Source organism: Rattus rattus, chromosome 16 (genome assembly GCF_011064425.1).
Source record: "Rattus rattus isolate New Zealand chromosome 16, Rrattus_CSIRO_v1, whole genome shotgun sequence".
NCBI lineage: Eukaryota > Metazoa > Chordata > Mammalia > Rodentia > Muridae > Rattus > Rattus rattus.
The window spans coordinates 245,691-263,656 of record NC_046169.1 but is presented as its reverse complement, the minus strand read 5'-3'; the positions used below and the strand labels follow the sequence as shown (position 1 = coordinate 263,656).

The following is a 17,966-nucleotide window of genomic DNA, read 5'->3' as shown; positions in this document are numbered from 1 at the left end:
ATGAGTGGGATTGGTGCATATGATGTCAAATTCACAAAGAACCAATACAAAGTTTCAAATTAATTAATTAATTAAAAAATAGAAAGCTAGACGTGATGGTGCACACTTGTAATCAATTCTAAAACCAGGGAATTGAAGATCCCTGAGATTCACTGCCTAAAAAGCAAGAAAGATGGGCTCCTGAAAAGAAAAATACCTAAGGTTCCAGACCACACACTAACAATCACACACTCATCTGCATAGACACATACACACCTGCACACAAGACAGAAGAGAGGAGAGACAGATGAGGGGGAGAGGGAGGACACGCCATGTGAACTCCAGCAGTGACACACACCCATAAAATTAGCACTCAGGTGACAGAATAGGATTGTCACAAGGTCAGGGTCAGCAGCAAACTCCAGGCCAGCCAGGAGTAAGACTGTCGCAAAAGAAAAGGAGGAGGGTGCGGATGAGCTGAGGTTCCAAGACTGAACCTTGAGGGAATAAATCTACTGATGGGGAGAAATGGAGAGTCAGGGAGCATAACGGATACAACGCCTGGAAGCACGACTGTCTGAAGACAGAGGCTGATATGGTGGCAACTGTTGAGTGAAAACACACAAAATGACCACGAACACTTCTTGAACTTGGTTGGATACTTCTTTGTATATGTGGACTGCTTCAGGAATTTGGGTGCCATCCTTGCACAGGGCCTTGCTAATTTTCTCTGTATCCTTCCAACTTCAGTATAGCTGCTGTCAACATGTGCACTGAGTATTTTAAAAAAAAATGTTTTCGGAAGACAAAGTCTAAATACAAGATAAATAAAAAGAAAACGGGAAGGAAGCAGAAAGGAAGCAAGGCAGGGAGAGAGAGCAGGAAATGAAGGGGAAAAACTGAGACAGAAATGCACCTTCCAGACTGACAGACCCAAGGGTATCTGCCAGGTTCCTCTCAACAGAATCGCCCTCATATATGCAAAGAAAGAAGAGGAACTGCTTTAAAAAGAATTTACATAAAATGAAGCTTATGAGAATCTATTTTATATACAATACATACTAGGGAACAATGCACTAATTTTACTAACTTCCTTCTCCATTTCAAATAAGAATTTAACTGTGCGTGACGGCATATGCCTATGATCCCAGTACTTGGGACATAGAGAAAGGAGGGTGAGGGCTCAGGACCAGTCTAGGGTACATACTGAGACTCCAAAAGTTGAACAATAAAATAGTAAAACCTAAACTTAAAAAAATCCACACTCTCTGTAGGCTGCAGAGTTGGCTGCGCGGTTAATAGCGCTTGGTGCCCTTGCTGGGGTGCATTCCCTTCACCCACACAGTGGCTCACAACCATCAGTGACTCCAGTCCCAGGGGATCCGATGCCCTTTATTGGTGTCTGTGGGCACTGCCTGTTTGATGCATATACATGCATACAGGTAAAACACCCATACACATGAAATAAAAATAAGGAAGTCTAAAATTATTAACTAATTGTATCATCTATTTATAGAGCAATGATGACAACCTAAGATCCCCTATTTTCAGTGGATGATTTGAAACTTTCAGAAAGCACTTAAATTTTAAATTTTTATGTCTATTGTTGCATTTACATTTTGTTTCTGGTGGTGAAGAAATGTTCTGACAGAACCTAGGTCTTCTGCAAGAGCAGCCAGTATTCTTAACCACTGAGTTGCATGCAATTTAAAACAAAACAAAACAAAACAAAACAAAAAGATATAAGGACATGATCTAACTATCATCCTTGTAAAACTCAGTTATTTAAAAGAAACATGATTCTATTTTTTAAAGCCAGTTGCGGTAGCCAACACCTTTAATCCTAGCACTCGAGAAACTAAGACAGGAGGATCTCTATGAGTCCTAGGCCAGCCTGGTCTACATAGAAAATTCCAGGACAGCCAGGGCTATATAGTAAAATCCTGCCTTAACACCCCATCCCCCAAAAGAAGAAATGAAAGAAATGTGTATTTATTTTTAAAAAGTATTTTGATTAATACTTTGTGAATATCATACAATGTAATTTGGTCATGTCCACCTCCCTCCCCTTTACCTCCTAATCTATCCATCTTTGAGTTTGTTTCTTTTTTTTCTTCCTTCCTTCCTTTCTTTCCTTTTTTCTTTTAATTAACTCATGGCAGCCAATGTGTTGGCCAAGAACTCTTAATAGTGTCTGACCTATTGGGGTAATACCATTAAGAAAACTGGTTCTCTCCTCTCCCAGCGGCCATCAAATCCCACTAACTCCTCAGCTAGAGGTAGAATTCTGTGCCCATCTCAACTGCTCTGAGTTCTGCAACCATTCCCTCTGTGTCCAAAAACCAGTTTTCTTAAAGTTATCCATTACCTGGCTCTTGAAATCTTTCTGCCCCCTCTTCCTCAAAGACCCTGAGTCTTTTTTTTTCTTTTTTCTTTTTTTTTTGGAGTTGGGGACCGAACCCAGGGCCTTGCGCTTCCTGGGCAAGCGCTCTACCACTGAGCTAAATCCCCAACCCCTCTCATCATTTTTCTTAATAATTCCCAATGCTTCATCAAGTTCACTGTCAGAGAATCAAAGCAAGGCTACTACTAGAATCCCTACATGGTCGTGTTTATTAAGAGCGGTTTTCTCTCCAGGGATCTCATCTCCAGGTTTAAGGCAGAATCAGGACAACTACAGAGTTGCAAAGACACTGCAGTCTTCTGAAAACCAGCAGGTGGCACACTCATTAAAGATAATCCACACAGCAATTAAACAAAATGAGAAATTAGGCCTATTCTTGTCAAGGACAATGGAAAAAACTTCCAACTGAAAAAAAGACAAAAACTATTCTCAGTTAAAAACATAAACCTACAGCAACATTTATTTATATTCCAACTGTTAGAACTAAAGGCTGCTTCGATGTGCACAATAACTCAGCATCAGATTCAAACACAACAGGCACTGTCAGTCCTTGATACTTCGAGAGAGAGCGTTAACATCTCTCATGTACTGAACGACGACTAGTTCTTCGGTCAGTAGTATGTGCAATGCCATGTCCGGTGAAGAGAGAAAAATCACCACTACAAAGCTGTTTGGTTTTAATTAATTAATCCTATGTGTATTAATAAAATACAGAGCAAGAATGTTCTGTTTTCCTTTGTGTTCAGTATGCAGACTTAACCATTATCCTCAAAGCGATGCAGCTTAACACTCTTAACGCACACACTGCATTAGGAAGCACAAGTCACGGAGAGATGATACCACGCGTAGAAGAAGATATGGGTGTCTATGCACACATTTACTCACTTTATGTATGGGAGTTGAACACCTGCAGACTCTGGAGTCCAAGAGGATTCTGGAAGGAATCTAAAGTCACTGAAAAATGACTGCAGTTTCAATAGTTCTTTTCGAAAAAAAGGCAATTTGTGAGTTCATGTTTTGTTAATGTTTTTTTAAAAAAGCAGATGTCATATCTCATGTTAATCTTTTGTAAGAAACACACACACACACATACACGCACACACACGCACGCACGCACACACACACACACGCACACACACACACACACACACACACACACACACACACACACACACACACACACATACACACACACACACACACACACACACACACACACACACACACACACACACACACACACACACACACACACACACACACACACACACACACACACACACACACACATACACACACACACACACACACACACACACACACACACACACACATACACATACACGCACACACACACACACACACACACACACACACACACACACACACACACACACACACACACACACACACACACACACACACACACACACACACACACACACACACACACACACACGCACACACACACACACACACACACACACACACACACACAGCTAGGCATGGTGGCGCACACCTTTGGTCCCAGCAGAAGGAAGCAAGTGGATCTCTGAGTTTGAGGCCAGCTGACTCTACATAGTGAGCTCCAGAAGAGCCAAGGCTACACAGTTAAAACCCAGTCTCAAAAACAAAAACAAACCAAAAGGAAAGTTTAATAAGTTCAAACATATCTCAACGAAAATCAGTTTCTACCAAGAAATGCGAAAAGTATCCAGTAAACTCTTTTTAAAAGTAGCTTAAATGTTGTGACATTTCTCATTTATTGGAATCCTTTTATTTCTCTGGTCAGTATTCAACTCAATGTCTAATTACAACAACATAACTGGACTTCTCTACTATAAATCTCAGGCACCTCTTCTCTTGGTTTCATTGAAAACACGGAGGTTCAAACAGAAACTTCCTCAGGCTTCTATCATCAAATGAAGCATCTAAATACACCATCTTCTGTTCCTCACATAAAAATCTAACCCACTGTGGTACACAGGGTCCCAGGATCTGCAGCTCTCGGGAAGCTTCACCTCATCAACTCTGTGTTTCTACCCCACATATCAAACGGTGTCAACTAGATCCTTTCAGTATTCAAATGCTGTTCTTGGATGAAGGCAGGCAAGTATTCACGGAAGAAAAAATATGTGTTTCGACTACATTTCTCATACTAATCCAATACAGCTTCTCAGATCCACTAAATTCAGCCATCATGCTTTTGCCATGATCAATGTTGCAGACTGCAAAAGTCAACAATTTCCCTGTTTCTATCTACAAACATGCAATGTAACTAATTGGATTTTCCCATCAAAAAGTGCGGATGGGCTAGAGGCACAACTCAATGGAGCACCTGTTTACCATAAACAAGGCCTTTGGATCTGATCCACACCCCCAACAAGTTAAGAAGGGTTTTCAGGTCTTAAATCTGAATCTCACCAGGCTATGACCAATGAGAAACTGGCAAACTCAGTAAGGTCCTTGTGTGGGAGTTTGCTAACCTGGGGTTCTAGACATGTGTGCAAGCCCACACTGTCCCTCTGTAGTTTATCCATTTGTTAAATCAGAAGAGAGAGCCAGGTATGGTGGCACAGATCTGTATCCAAATAAGGTAGACAGATTAGGGAGTTCAAGGTCATCCTCAGTTACATACCAAGTTTGAGGCTTGTTGGCTATATAACACCCCAATTCAAAATATCAATTAAAAACCATATGAAGAAAGGGACTGGTTAATCCAGACATGGTCAACAAGAAGCCAGCCCAAGCCAAACTACCAGGAAATCACATACCTACAGAAGCCTCATTCAGATCAGTAGAACCACCCAGATCACCCAAATCCAATTTGGCTATTCGAAGAACTAGAATTAGGAATTAAATCATGGGTGATTTGCCATACAATAAAAGCTGAATAAATGCTCTAGGGTCCTATGGTACTAAATCATATGGTACTAAATCCTATTGTACTAAATCAAATGAAACACTTTTTTGACCTTTATGTACTCCATTCTAGCAAGACGATATGGAGTTGACCAAAACATCTTTCTCAAAACAATATTCTCCTTAAATCTCTAATGCACTTTTACCTTTTACGGATTTTTTTTTTCCTCCTACTTAACTGGTCACATCTTTGCCCTTTTCCCCCTTCTTTTTGTATAGCAGCTTCCTCTGAGATTAACACATTCTGAGATTAAAACATTTCAAAAAAAATTAAAAAAAAAAAATTCATCACCCAGGGAATCTCCTTAATGTAAAAGGTAAAGAACTCAAATTAGCTTCAGGAAGTCCCTGAAACTGACCAGTTTCACTAATCCCCTCCCAGAGTGAGCAATGAAGACCACTGAGAGTCACTCTCAGAGATGACAAGCTGAGTGAGCGAGCCTGCAGGCTATGTGGTATGCTCCAGGTTCCCAGCTTTTATGAGCTGTCACCCAAGTTGAGTGGTTTTTGACGGTATAGCTGTCTTTGAGTCACTTCTTCTCTTCTAAGTAACCCTTTGCCCTCAGTTCTCTAAGTAACCCTCATAAAATTCAGTGGTTCACCAAGGTGGACTTGAGCGGTACCCATACTTTGTTCTGTTGTGGGCTCCCTACTGGGATGCATAAATGCGTGTGTTGCATCCTCCCAGGAAATGTCTAACTCACAATACCTCTAAACATTAACAGTCTACCAGAGCCTAATCCCATCTACTTTACTCTTTTTGACTACAGAAATTTCTCTCCCAAGGTGCCAAGCTTTGTTAGCAGACCTTCAAAACGATAAAGACAACAGAACAAGTCACTTCCCTGAGCATACTGTGCATGCACACAGTGGCCTCAATACTGACATATGGGTACTATCAATGACATGGAGAAATTAGGGGCCTACACTAATAAGCAATAGTCTCCGAGCTTTCTGCCACTCCACAGAACTCTCGTTCTCCCATCTTCTCTGTTTCAGTGTCACCTTTGGGCACCTACATGTATCTCCCTGAAAACAAGAAATGATCCTTGGCAATTCCTTTCTGATATTGAAAATTAATAAGCAAGTTGAGTAAGTGCTTCCTGCAAAGCAAACTAACCCCATCGCCCTTACGGAGTCGCCGCACTTCCTCACAGACTGGCTGAGTTACCTCTAAGTCACTGTTCACACCACAGCTAGGAAGACCTTGATATGCCAACATCTTTCCATTACTGTCTTGCTGAAAGTTTTAAACAGTTTCTGTTATAAGAATATGTTCCAAATCAGAAAGTTTCCTCATTACACTCCAGTCATATGTCTACCTCAAAAACCTGTGAAGCCGGGGGTTGGGGATTTAGCTCAGTGGTAGAGCACTTGCCTAGCGAGCGCAAGGCCCCGGGTCCGGACCCCAACAACGAAAAAAAAAAAAAAAAAAAAAAAAAAAAAACCTGTGAAGCCAAGAGTTTTCTATATGGGGATATGCTTGCTACCCTTCTGCATGGGTGTAGAGATAATGTCTTGTATACTGTGTAAAAACATTCACCTGTCAATAAAATGCTGATTTGTCAATGAGCTGAGACAGGATTAGAAGGCAGGACATCTGACAGAGAGAAAGGAATGCTGGGATTGAGTCAGGGTGGGAGATTTGCCCAGACACAGAAGACAGCCTCATGAAACTGAGGACTAGGTAACCAGCCACGTGGAATGACTAAGAACACATGGGAAAGTAAGTTATGAGCTAGTTGGAGAATAAGCAAAGCTTTTGGCCTAGACATTTATTTACAAAGTAGTAAGAAGCATAATTTTGTGAACCTGAGTGTGGGTGGAAAAGCATAAGATTACAGATGGCATTAACTACAGATGGCTTTAACTTCACACGCACACGGGAAAACTTCATTAGTCCTCATGCCTATCTAGCACTGATTTTTCAAGTCTCAGAGGCCAATGAAGGAACCTGCCCCAAATCTGAGTCTAACGTAATATGACTCTTTCAAAGAATTACCAAAAATGTTCTAATCTGTTTCATAAACCAAGAGCCTGAGAACACAGTCTATCATATTTTCTGGGCAGGAAAAAAACATCAAGAAGCAGTCCTCAAAATTATGTGTGCTGGTACATGCCTATAATCCAAGTACCTGAGAGAAGTAGGAAGATGAGCAGGCCAAGGCCAGCCCCTACACATTCTGTAATGAGTTCAAAGCCAACCAGGGCTATCAGAGACTCTGTCTCAAGAAGAGAAAATCAGAAACAAAGACCTGCCGTGGGCCCAGGATGCGGGGAGTGAGTCGGCCAGCACAGATCCACTGAGAATGAGCGGCAGGAAGACCTAGCTGTGGGGGCACAGAGGCTGATGACTGCGCTCCGACAAAAATCAAGCTCAACTGCTGTGGTGTCTGAGCTAGGGTTTCCTTGCTGTGAAGATACCATTTACTCGGTGCTGGCTTGCAGGTTCAGAGTTTCAGTCCACTGCTGTCAGAATGAGATGCATGGCAGCATGCAGGCACACACGGTGCTGGAGAAGAGGCTGAGAGTTCTACAGTTGCTCCACAATATGCAGAGAGACTGTGAGCCATAGCTCGAACATAGAAGACCTCAAAGCCCAGCCCTAGAGTGGCACAACTCTTCCCACAAGGCTACGCCTCCTAGTAGTGCCACTCCCATGGGTCAAGCAAGCATTCAAACTCATGGCCTGTGGGTTCAGACCATTCAAACCACCACAGGTACTTCCTGTGTGCAGCTTGCTCCAACGAGGCAGCTAGAGTTGAGGCAACTAGAGAGGCAGCTAGAAGGTGTGAAAGTACGAAGAGGTCACCAGCAGGCAGGAAGCTTGTCTCCTTCAGTCTCGCAGAAACCCCATCCATACCAGCCGAGTCAAGAACTCAGTGCTAGCTCTGCTTGCTTCCCCAGTAAAGAGAAACCTCTCAGTTTATCTCTTGAACCAGGAGTGCCCAGACACAGCCTGTAAAGCTCACTGCAGCCAATACTAGCTACTGGTACACACAAGGGCTGTGTCTAAGTAACACCCACTGACCCGGGTCCACAGTCACACACAACACCAGCACGTATAGAGAACACAAAGGAACTACGGCAGAGCTCAATGACGACCTCCTAACTTACTCTCTCCAACTGGCGGTTCCAGTATCATGGCTCCAAAAGAAACCTCCCCTGATTAGTTTTCTTCTTTTTGTTTTTGTTTTCTTCCTTTTTCCTTCCTTTTTATTATTATTTTTCAGTATTATTTTTATCTTACTTTTAAAATCTCGTTTTTATTTTTCTCACAGCTTTGCTTTTCTGTTGCTGAATGTGAGGTTTACTCGTGTTATAGTAAGAGAGAAGGAATGCAAAGCCCTGCAGATGCTTCATTTTAATGGAGAGCTCGCACTTGCGGACCAAGTAGAATTAATCAGAACTACAAATTCATTCCAAACAATGACTGCGGAGAAGGAAGGCTGGCTGTAGCACATGGTAGGCAGGACACTGGGGTAAATGCGCACAGCGGGTGTGTGCGTGTGCGTGTGCGTGCGTGTGTGCGTGCGTGCGTGTGTGTGTGCGTGTGTAGGAGACTGTTCAAAATTTCGACCTGTTTAACACAGCCATGTATTTGGCCTGCTGTATTCCAATTTCTATTTGGGAAGGAAAGAGTAAAACAGAGGCTAATGCAAGCATCAGAAGCCACAATGTTGGTTCAATCAATATTTATATGCACTCACAGGTGGCATTTTTCTAAGACATGTAAAATTATATTGTGAAGTTATAATTAAAATAACCTAAGCCACCTTTTCTCTTTTCTCTGTCCCTTTATGTATATGCTAATTGGCCTGGAGGAGGAACCTCAAACAGACAAGACCAGAAATCTGCCTTTCCATGTCATATACTGAAGACCCAAGAGTCCAGAAAGCTGCCCAAGAGGCACACCTGGTCACTTACAGAGGCAAACCTACCGAGTACCAGCAGACCTGCCAGTAGACACTCTAAGGCCAGGAAAGCACGGCTTGGTGAACTCCGCATCAAGTGACAATGTAACTACTAACCAAGAGTACTACAGCTAACAAAATATCCTGTAAAACACAAGGGAAGCATAAAATTGAAAAAAAATTATGCTGGCATAACAGATGACATTCTAAGGCATGCCACACTCAGATACAACAGTCATGAAAGCTCAGGACAATAACCTCAAGAATGAGAATTAGGAAAAGAATTAACAGCATTAACTTAGTAAACCAACAAGCCCCCAAGAGGAAGGGGGGAAAAAGTATTTCAATAACATCCATAAATGTAACCACTGTCTTAAATCTGTGATTGAGACACAGGATAACTGAACAAACTCAAATACACTGTGATCTGTGCTTAAATGTGTGTACAATATATAAATATTACATTAACATATAACATTTGTATGACTATATGGACATATATTTGATACATGAAGAATATAGGGTGACATTATCTATACAACAAGCCAATACAAATCAAAACATCAAAACAAAACTGTCACGGGCCAGTTAAGATGGATGGCTCTGTAGGCAAAGGCACCTGCAGTGAAACTTGACAATATGAGTTTGGTCCCCAGAACACATGGTAAAAGGAGAGAACTGACTTCCACAAGCACATGGTGTCTCCCTCTACAAATATACACACAACACAAAATGAACAGTTTTAATCTTCTGGGCATAGTGGCACGTTAATCCCAACACTCTCAGGGCAGAGGCAGGCTTAACTCTGTGAATTCAAGGTCTAAATAAGAGGCCAGCTAAGGCTTCACAGTGAGAACACCTCTTCAAATAAAAAAATAAAAGAAAAAATAAAAAATACACACGCACACACACGCACACACACACACACCACACAGTCAATCACTGTAGATAATAACAAGTATAATTTGAAATACAAAAAGTGGAAAATAAAATACTAAGCAACATTAATGTGGACATTGGAAAAGGATACTGATTTAAAAAGCAGCCTTTGTGTTTGTGTCATTTTGTTTGTTTGTTTTGCTTTGTTGGTTTTTAGAGACAGGGTTTCTCTGGGTAACCCTAGCTGTCCCGGAAATCTGTAGACCAGGCTGGCCTGGAACTCAGAGACCCACTGTCCTCTGCCTCCTGAGTGCTGGGGACTACGCCACCCACCGCTGCTGGACTAGTGCCTGAATTCTTAAGAGACCAAGCAAGCAGAGCTAGGAGAGGATGGCTCAGCCAATACAGCGCTCACCCTGAAAGCATCCCAGCGCTGGGGAGGTGGGGGCAGGAGGATCCCTAGGGCTCTGGCCCGCAGGCAGTCAACCTGAAATGATGATTCAAGCCACCAGCAAAGTGACTCAAACAAATGTACGTAAACTATTAAATGTGATAAACTATTAAATATGACAACTAATAGACCCAGATTATGTCAGACACATACATCATACAAATTCTGGGGCTGTTTTTGTTTTTGTTTTGCAAGAGAAGTTTTAAAATATCTTTCTCACTACTGATAGATAATACACTAGAAAAAACTAGAGGTCACAATTAACAAAATTGATTTATTGATTTACTGATTTTTAGAGCCCAGCTTCTTAAAGTGTGGATCCTAAGCACCATTTGGGATCAAGTGAGTGAATGTGAACGGTGTGAGCTCTAGCAGAGTTAAAATGTAAGTGAGCAAACTCAGATACACAATGAAGATAAAACACAAGTAAGAGCTAAACAAGCAGCACTGTGAGAGCCGACAACATCCACCAACCCACCTCACAGCACCTCAGCTGAGCCCCGAGAGGCATGCTGTGGCCAGTGCTGCTTTCCCTGTTCTTAGAGGACGTGGTGGTTCAGTTACTATTTTCTACTGCATTCCTCCACATATAAACATCAGATCATCTCGGTACTGCACTGTGCTCACATGTGAGATTTTTTAAACTGCTGTTCTGAATTGCTGACTTGAGTTTCATTAAAAATTGTTAAATATGGGGCTAGAGAAATGGCTTAGTCAGCCATACAAGCATGCGGACCTGAGTCTGGATCCCCAGTGCTCACGTCAAAGCTGAAAGTGGGAACGGTCGGTCATCTGTAAGCCCAGCACTGAGAAGCAGAGACAGATCAGGAACTAGCTACTGTAACGAAAGCAATGAGCTCCAGGCTTGAGGAAAAACCTCTATCTATCTCAAAAAAAAAAAAAAGGTTGGCAGAACCAAGGAGGACACCCAACACCAACCTCTGACCTACACACACATACACAGAGAGAGAGACAGACAGACAGACAGATATATACATACTATAACATACAACAACAACAACAACAACAACAACAACAAATCATATCTTGGCTTGTGATTAAGACAGAATTTCAAACAATTTTTAAAACAGTCCTAAGCATGCATCTGCCATACTGTACTATGTATTTTTGTGAAGGTTACTCTCAACACAGTGATTATAAAATCAAAATATTTATCACTGGAAAATGTTGAAATGTTCAATTCTGCAGTATCAGATACTTAACCAAGATTTAATTTTTATGTTAAAAAAAAGCAAAACTATTTTGCTAACATGCAAATATATTTTTGTTTGATAATTTAAAAATGATATGAATACCAAAAATTGTTTTGTTACCAAACAAATTCCTTTATAATTAATAAATATTCAGGGATTTGGCAAAATGGCTCAGCAGTTAAGAGCACTGACTGCTCTTCCAGAGGTTCTGAGTTCAATTCCCAGCAACCACATGGTGGCTCACAACCATCTGTAATGGAATCCAATGCCCTCTTCTGGTGTGTCTGAAGACAGCTACAGTGTACTCACATAACTAAAATAAATAAATCTTAAGCAAATAATAAATATTCAACTGTGCTTACATCTCTACTCCAGGTTAAATAAGTTATTTCTCAGGCAAGATGGGGTTATGAGCAGAAAAGCTTAATGAAACTGCAATTAAGTTAATAAATCAAGAAGACACACCGTATGTTAGGAAATGTAAAAACACACACACCATAAAATAATTCTAACTCTATCATAAAACTAACAAACACAACATGGGCTGGAGGAATGGAGCAGCAGCACTGGCACTCGGGTTCAGGTCACACCCACACGGCAGCTCAAGACCATCTGCAACTCCAGTTTCAGGGCCCAATGCCGTCCTATGGTCTCCGTAGGTACTAACTAGGTACACATGTGCTGCACACATACATCAAGTCAAAACACCTAAACGAGAAACAAAATAATTCTTTAAATTAGCCGAACACATATAAAACATAACCACTAAAGACAGCCGTAAGCCTTAGGACTTAAAACATTCAAGGTGAAAAGAACTGAAACCGTTTTTAAAAAGCTGTGTGAAAACAGAATAGACAAGTCTCTGACACGCACGATTAGTAGGGAGGAAGAAATTAACACGGAATAAAGCAGGAGAAACAAGGTGGGGACTGTTGCAGCAGAAACTACAAAAGCATTTAAAGATACGGATTAGCTCTGTCCTGAACTAAATAGCTACAAGGGCAGGATTAAGACTTAAAAGTTCCAGAGGCCGTATATTCCACAACTGTCCTGCTCCTCAAAGGAAGAACTCTGGGCCAGGCATGCAGACGGCGCCTTTGAATCCCAGCACTCAGGAGGCAGAAGCAGGCAGATCCAACTCTGAGTTGGAGGCCAGCCATGTAGACCCTATAATGAGTGAAAAAGAAAAGGGGAAGAATGTTATATTTAAGGGTAGGGGTGTGTGTGTGTGTGTGTGTGTGTGTGTGTGTGTGTGTGTGTGTGTGTACAAATGGAGAGTTTACATTAACTAACAATTTAGTACAACAGTTCTCGACTGGTAGGTAACCACCCTTTTGGGGTTGAATGACCCTTTCACTGGGGTCACCTAAGACCAGAAAATACAGATATCTACATTACAATTCACAGCAGTAGCGAAACTACAGTTATAGCAATAAAAATAATGTTATGGTTGGGAGTCAACATAGCACGAGAACTGTATTAAAGGGTAGCAGCATTAGAAAGGTTGACAACACTGCTTTGATAGTTTAGGAATGTCTCCTCAAATGTAAGGAAATCATAAAGTATTACAGATTATTGTAAGTATTTAGTCATAAATAAAAAGTCCAGGAGTATGAGGACTGGAGACATGGCTCAATGGCCGCTCTTCCAGAGGACTGGTGTTCAATTCCCAGCAACTCGATAGCAGCTCACAACTGTCTGGAACTCCAGTTTCAGGGGACTCAACGCACATGCAGGCAAAACACCAATACACATAAAAATTTTTTTAAAAAATCGTTTAAAAAAGTACATGAGTAATTCTTATTAATAAGTAACAATGGCGCTTCCTATGTATTAAGCATTACTGGCAGACATCCAGACACTGCGACAGCCCCCTTCCCAATAAGAAAGTGGTAAGTTGAATAGCTCTAGAAGATGCTTGAAACCACAATATCAGACCATATGCACACACATACATATATGTATATATGAACATATGTATTTTTTGCATTTTCCTGCATATACATGATTGACTTATCAACGAGACATAATAAATTACCCTTAGCAACTCAGCATTGGTTTTCTCTCTTTTCTTACTAAGCCAAACAAAAACAAGCGCGTCACCTAGGGGAAGCATCGACTGGTCTGCAGCGCTGCTCTTGCACTTCGGGCCACCACCAACTGAAATAGGTGTTATCTGAACACAGGCCCATCATGCCAGGAAAGCCAATCGAGTAACTGAGATGCTTATGAAGTGCTAACAGACAGGCCCCAGACACAAACAGAGACGGCTGGACAGAGGCTCTCATACTGCTACGACTCCTGAGAGCAGCAGAAATCTAAAATCTGTGAAGTACTTCTTAAGTTCTCATTCAGCATTTTTGGGCTGACTATGGCTGACAAAGCCTTACCTAAGGGGAAACTATACCATAAGCACTTTACATACATTTTACATACATTACTTAATCCTTTCTACAGGTTTGGAGACAGACTGTAAGAGAGATTTGTGTGAGGTCACAATTGTGCGGCTAAAGGATTAAAAATTGAACTCTCTAGTCCTCCTGGCATTCATGCTCTCTCTCAATGCAACAATGCGGTTGTCTCCCTTCAGACATAGGAGCTGATTTTCCTACATCTTCAATTTTGTCTGGTCTCCGGACTTGCCTTGGCCACAACAGGTGACACCAAGCAGCTCCAAGTGCAGACTCGGCACGACCGTTCATGTTTCCACTTTCCCTGTCTTCCAGCAGAGAATCAACCACCCCACCATCAGTGTCAAAGGCTGTCCTAGACCAGGCAGGTCCCCCAGCCAACCTACCAGGTAGCCGAGATACATGAAGAGTCCATCAGCTCAGATGAAATTAGACAAATCTAGCTCACGTGATTAAAACTACCCATCTGCTCTTCAGATTCGCGTGTGGTAATGCATTCGCTGCTGTTTAATAAATAGCACTTTATTACATTAATGCCAAGTATGTTCAGAAAAGCTACACTCAGTGTTTCAACAACTACTATTTGGGAACTACTTTGTTAGAAGAGGTGGGTGTGCAGATGTACAGCCTGACCCCAACACGCCCTCCCAATCATCAGTTCATGAACTTCCAGAGCCAAAGCACAAGCGACACTGGCATATATGCTATAGTAATAGCTTCCTTTCTGGAAGAGCAAATATCTTATCCTCAGCATTTGACATAAAATTAATTTATAAAAACTCTAATGTAAAAAAAAAAAACTCTAATGTGAAGCTGGAGGGATGGCTCAGTGGTTAGGAGCACTGACTGCTCTCCCAGAGGTCCTGAGTTCAATCCCCAGCAACCACATGGTGGCTCACAACCATCTGTAAAGAGATCCGATGCCCTCTTCTGGTGTGCCTGAATACAGAGACAGTGTACTCATACACATAAAATAAGTAGTATTAAAAATAAAAAATAAGGGGTTGGGGATTTAGCTCAGCAGTAGAGCGCTTGCCTAGCATGCGCAAGGCCCTGGGTTCGGTCCCCAGCTCCGAGGGAAAAAAGAAAAAAAAAGGAAAAAAAAATAAAAAATAAAAAATAAAAACTCTAATATAATTGTCTGCCTTAGGCAAACAAACCTCCCACACTCCCAAAAAAGAAAAAAAAAATTACAACAAGAACTCAATTGCTAACAGCTATGTCTGTGCACTCAGTTTATCCTGCACTTCCCAAAGGTAGTAACAATCAATGCGGTGAGCACTGTTAGGTACAATTCACTTGCACAGTGAAGGAGAAGAACATTAGTGCGGTAGTGAGTCCACTCCTCTCCTGTTTACTTATTCCAGGCACCTACCTACCACCATCCCAGGTTTTCATTCTCAATCTAACTGCCAGCTTTGCTTCCTAAGTCACTGATACGTATGATTCACACCATCTATCAGCCAGTATGCACATCTGCTCACAGACAATGCCTCCTGTATGCACATCTGCTCACAGACGATGCCTCCTGTATGCACATCTGCTCACAGACGATGCCTCCTGTATGCACATCTGCTCACGGATGATGCCTCCTGTATGTATGCTCACATAAGAGTAAGCACTTCCAAATAAAACCAACCCTTCAATTAACCATTTCTTCCTCAAGGAATTACTCCAGTAAACCATACAGTTCTGTCTTCATCACTTATTTTCCACTATTGGCTTATTTCTATCTGTATATAGATGTTATTATTTCTTTCATCTTTTCTTCTTCCTGCTCTTACAGGGGTATGGCTCAGTGTCAGCTCTTACCTGGCATTCCTGAAACACAGGTGGGATGGGAGAGGCTCAGGAGGGCGGCACTCCCTTGGCTCCTAAGGAAGGGGGGCTGCAATAGTGTCACTAACTGTAACTGACTGCTGCCCCACCACCTTGTCCTCATGTCTGAATCAACCAGCTAACTAGAGTGGCTGGCTCGCCTCCGCACAAGAGGGCTAAGAGAAGGCATGTCCGGAGTGCAGAAGCTCCTCTAGGATGTGTTTACAATTTCCATGTACTATAATTAAAGTCAGGGAAACAATCCAGAAGAACTTCTAATTGCCCAGCCCCTTAAAGAATGAGTTTGGGTCACCTCACCAGACAGGAAACCACAAACAGTGGGAATACCTGCCAAAGACAGGGGCTGTGGAACGACGAGGGAAGACGGTAATTACAGATACCATAACCACATAACTGGCTGCAGAAATAACGGAGTGCTTCTGCTTATTTTAATACAAAAGTATTATATAGTAACCGAATTACGGTTTCATCTCCCTTCCCACATCCACCTATTAATGGTATCTCATGCTACAATATATGTTATAAAACAATGAGTATTGTGACTTATGTAAAGAGAAACTACTTCAAAAACAGAGAAAATGACTATAAGCTCTTTGAAGTTTGTCTGCTATCTGAACAACAAAAGTTGAATAATGTATAGCAAAGGTGTGATTAACAGGGATGGGCTACAATGGCCGTATCAACGTCTTTACATTGCAACTACTTTTCTCCAAATTCTTTTCTCTGCATGGCCATGAATTATAGATAGCCTCCAAGAAATTCCTAAAACAGAAAGTGAAGAAGTTGTGCTTATGTTCAGAAAATAACAGAAAAAACAGTTCTGTCTGCCACCATCTCAGCCTCTGGTTTTCCTGGCTCACCTTCACAGGATGGGGCAGTGACTGGGTCCACAGCTCTTCTAGCTCGAGCCACCTTTCCTCTGGCTCCCTCCCACAGTACTGAGAGGTCTACGCCCACCTTCAAAGCCGTGTGCTCCCGCATCGTCCAAACCTCACAAGTTACAGCTTTGGGCTAACAGTTCAGTCATTTCCAGGACTCCCAAGTCCACCTTGCAGGTTCCTTTCTTCTCCCCAGCTCCACATCTACATCCTTTCCAAACTGCCAATCCTACAGACCTCAAGCCACCATCAGACTCAGGAGAAAACTCCTCTATCTTAAAAACAAACAAAAAAACAATCACTCAACAAAACAATTTCCTTCTCTGATCAAACTAAAGCTGACAGAGAAAAAAATATAGTTATGATTACACGACACTATGTGCTGACTATCTCCACCTGCCACTCCTTGTAAGCATATAACCTAATTAAACAGAAAGCCACACGCAGAGTCATGCGCTCCTCATTGACTTTTTTTTAAAAAAAATATTATTTATTTATTATATCTGAGTACACTGTTGCTGTCTTCAGACACACCAGAAGATGGCATCAGATCCCATTACAGATGGTTGTGAGCCACCAAGTGGTTGCTGGGATTTGAACTCAGGACCTCTGGAAGAGCAAGCAGTCAGCGCTCTCAACCCCTGAGCCATCTCTCCAGCCCCTTCCTCATTGCCTTTTAATCAGCAAGACTATTTGAAGATTTAAGTTTAAAGACAAACAAACAAACCAAACACTTGCAAAGGCATTTATTTCTTAGAAGAACAAATTCCAATTTTGAAATGTACCCTCCTGGTCAGTGAGATGGTTCAGTAGGTAAAGTTAGGAGCAAAGTTTACACACACACACACACACACACACACACACACACACACACACACACACACACACTCTCTCTCTCTCACACACACACACACACTCTCTCTCTCTCTCTCTCTCACACACACACACACACACACACACACACACACACACACACACAATCTTCTTTTGAAGATAGTTGGCCTAATATATAGGCCTAATGGTGGCCTGTTTGAATGTGTGGCATTGTAGTTTAATGCGGATATACGGAAACCCT

The 17,966-nt window shown here is 41.9% G+C and overlaps 1 protein-coding gene and 1 non-coding gene across 7 annotated transcripts in view; both read right to left on the bottom strand.

Moving 5' to 3' along the window:
• Pds5b (PDS5 cohesin associated factor B) overlaps positions 1–17,966 on the bottom strand; it is a 131,645-nt gene that overhangs the window by 98,302 nt on the left and 15,377 nt on the right. The window lies entirely within an intron of this gene.
• LOC116885987 lies at positions 648–753 on the bottom strand. Its single transcript, XR_004386063.1, has one exon. It is a non-coding gene; the product is annotated as a U6 spliceosomal RNA (small nuclear RNA).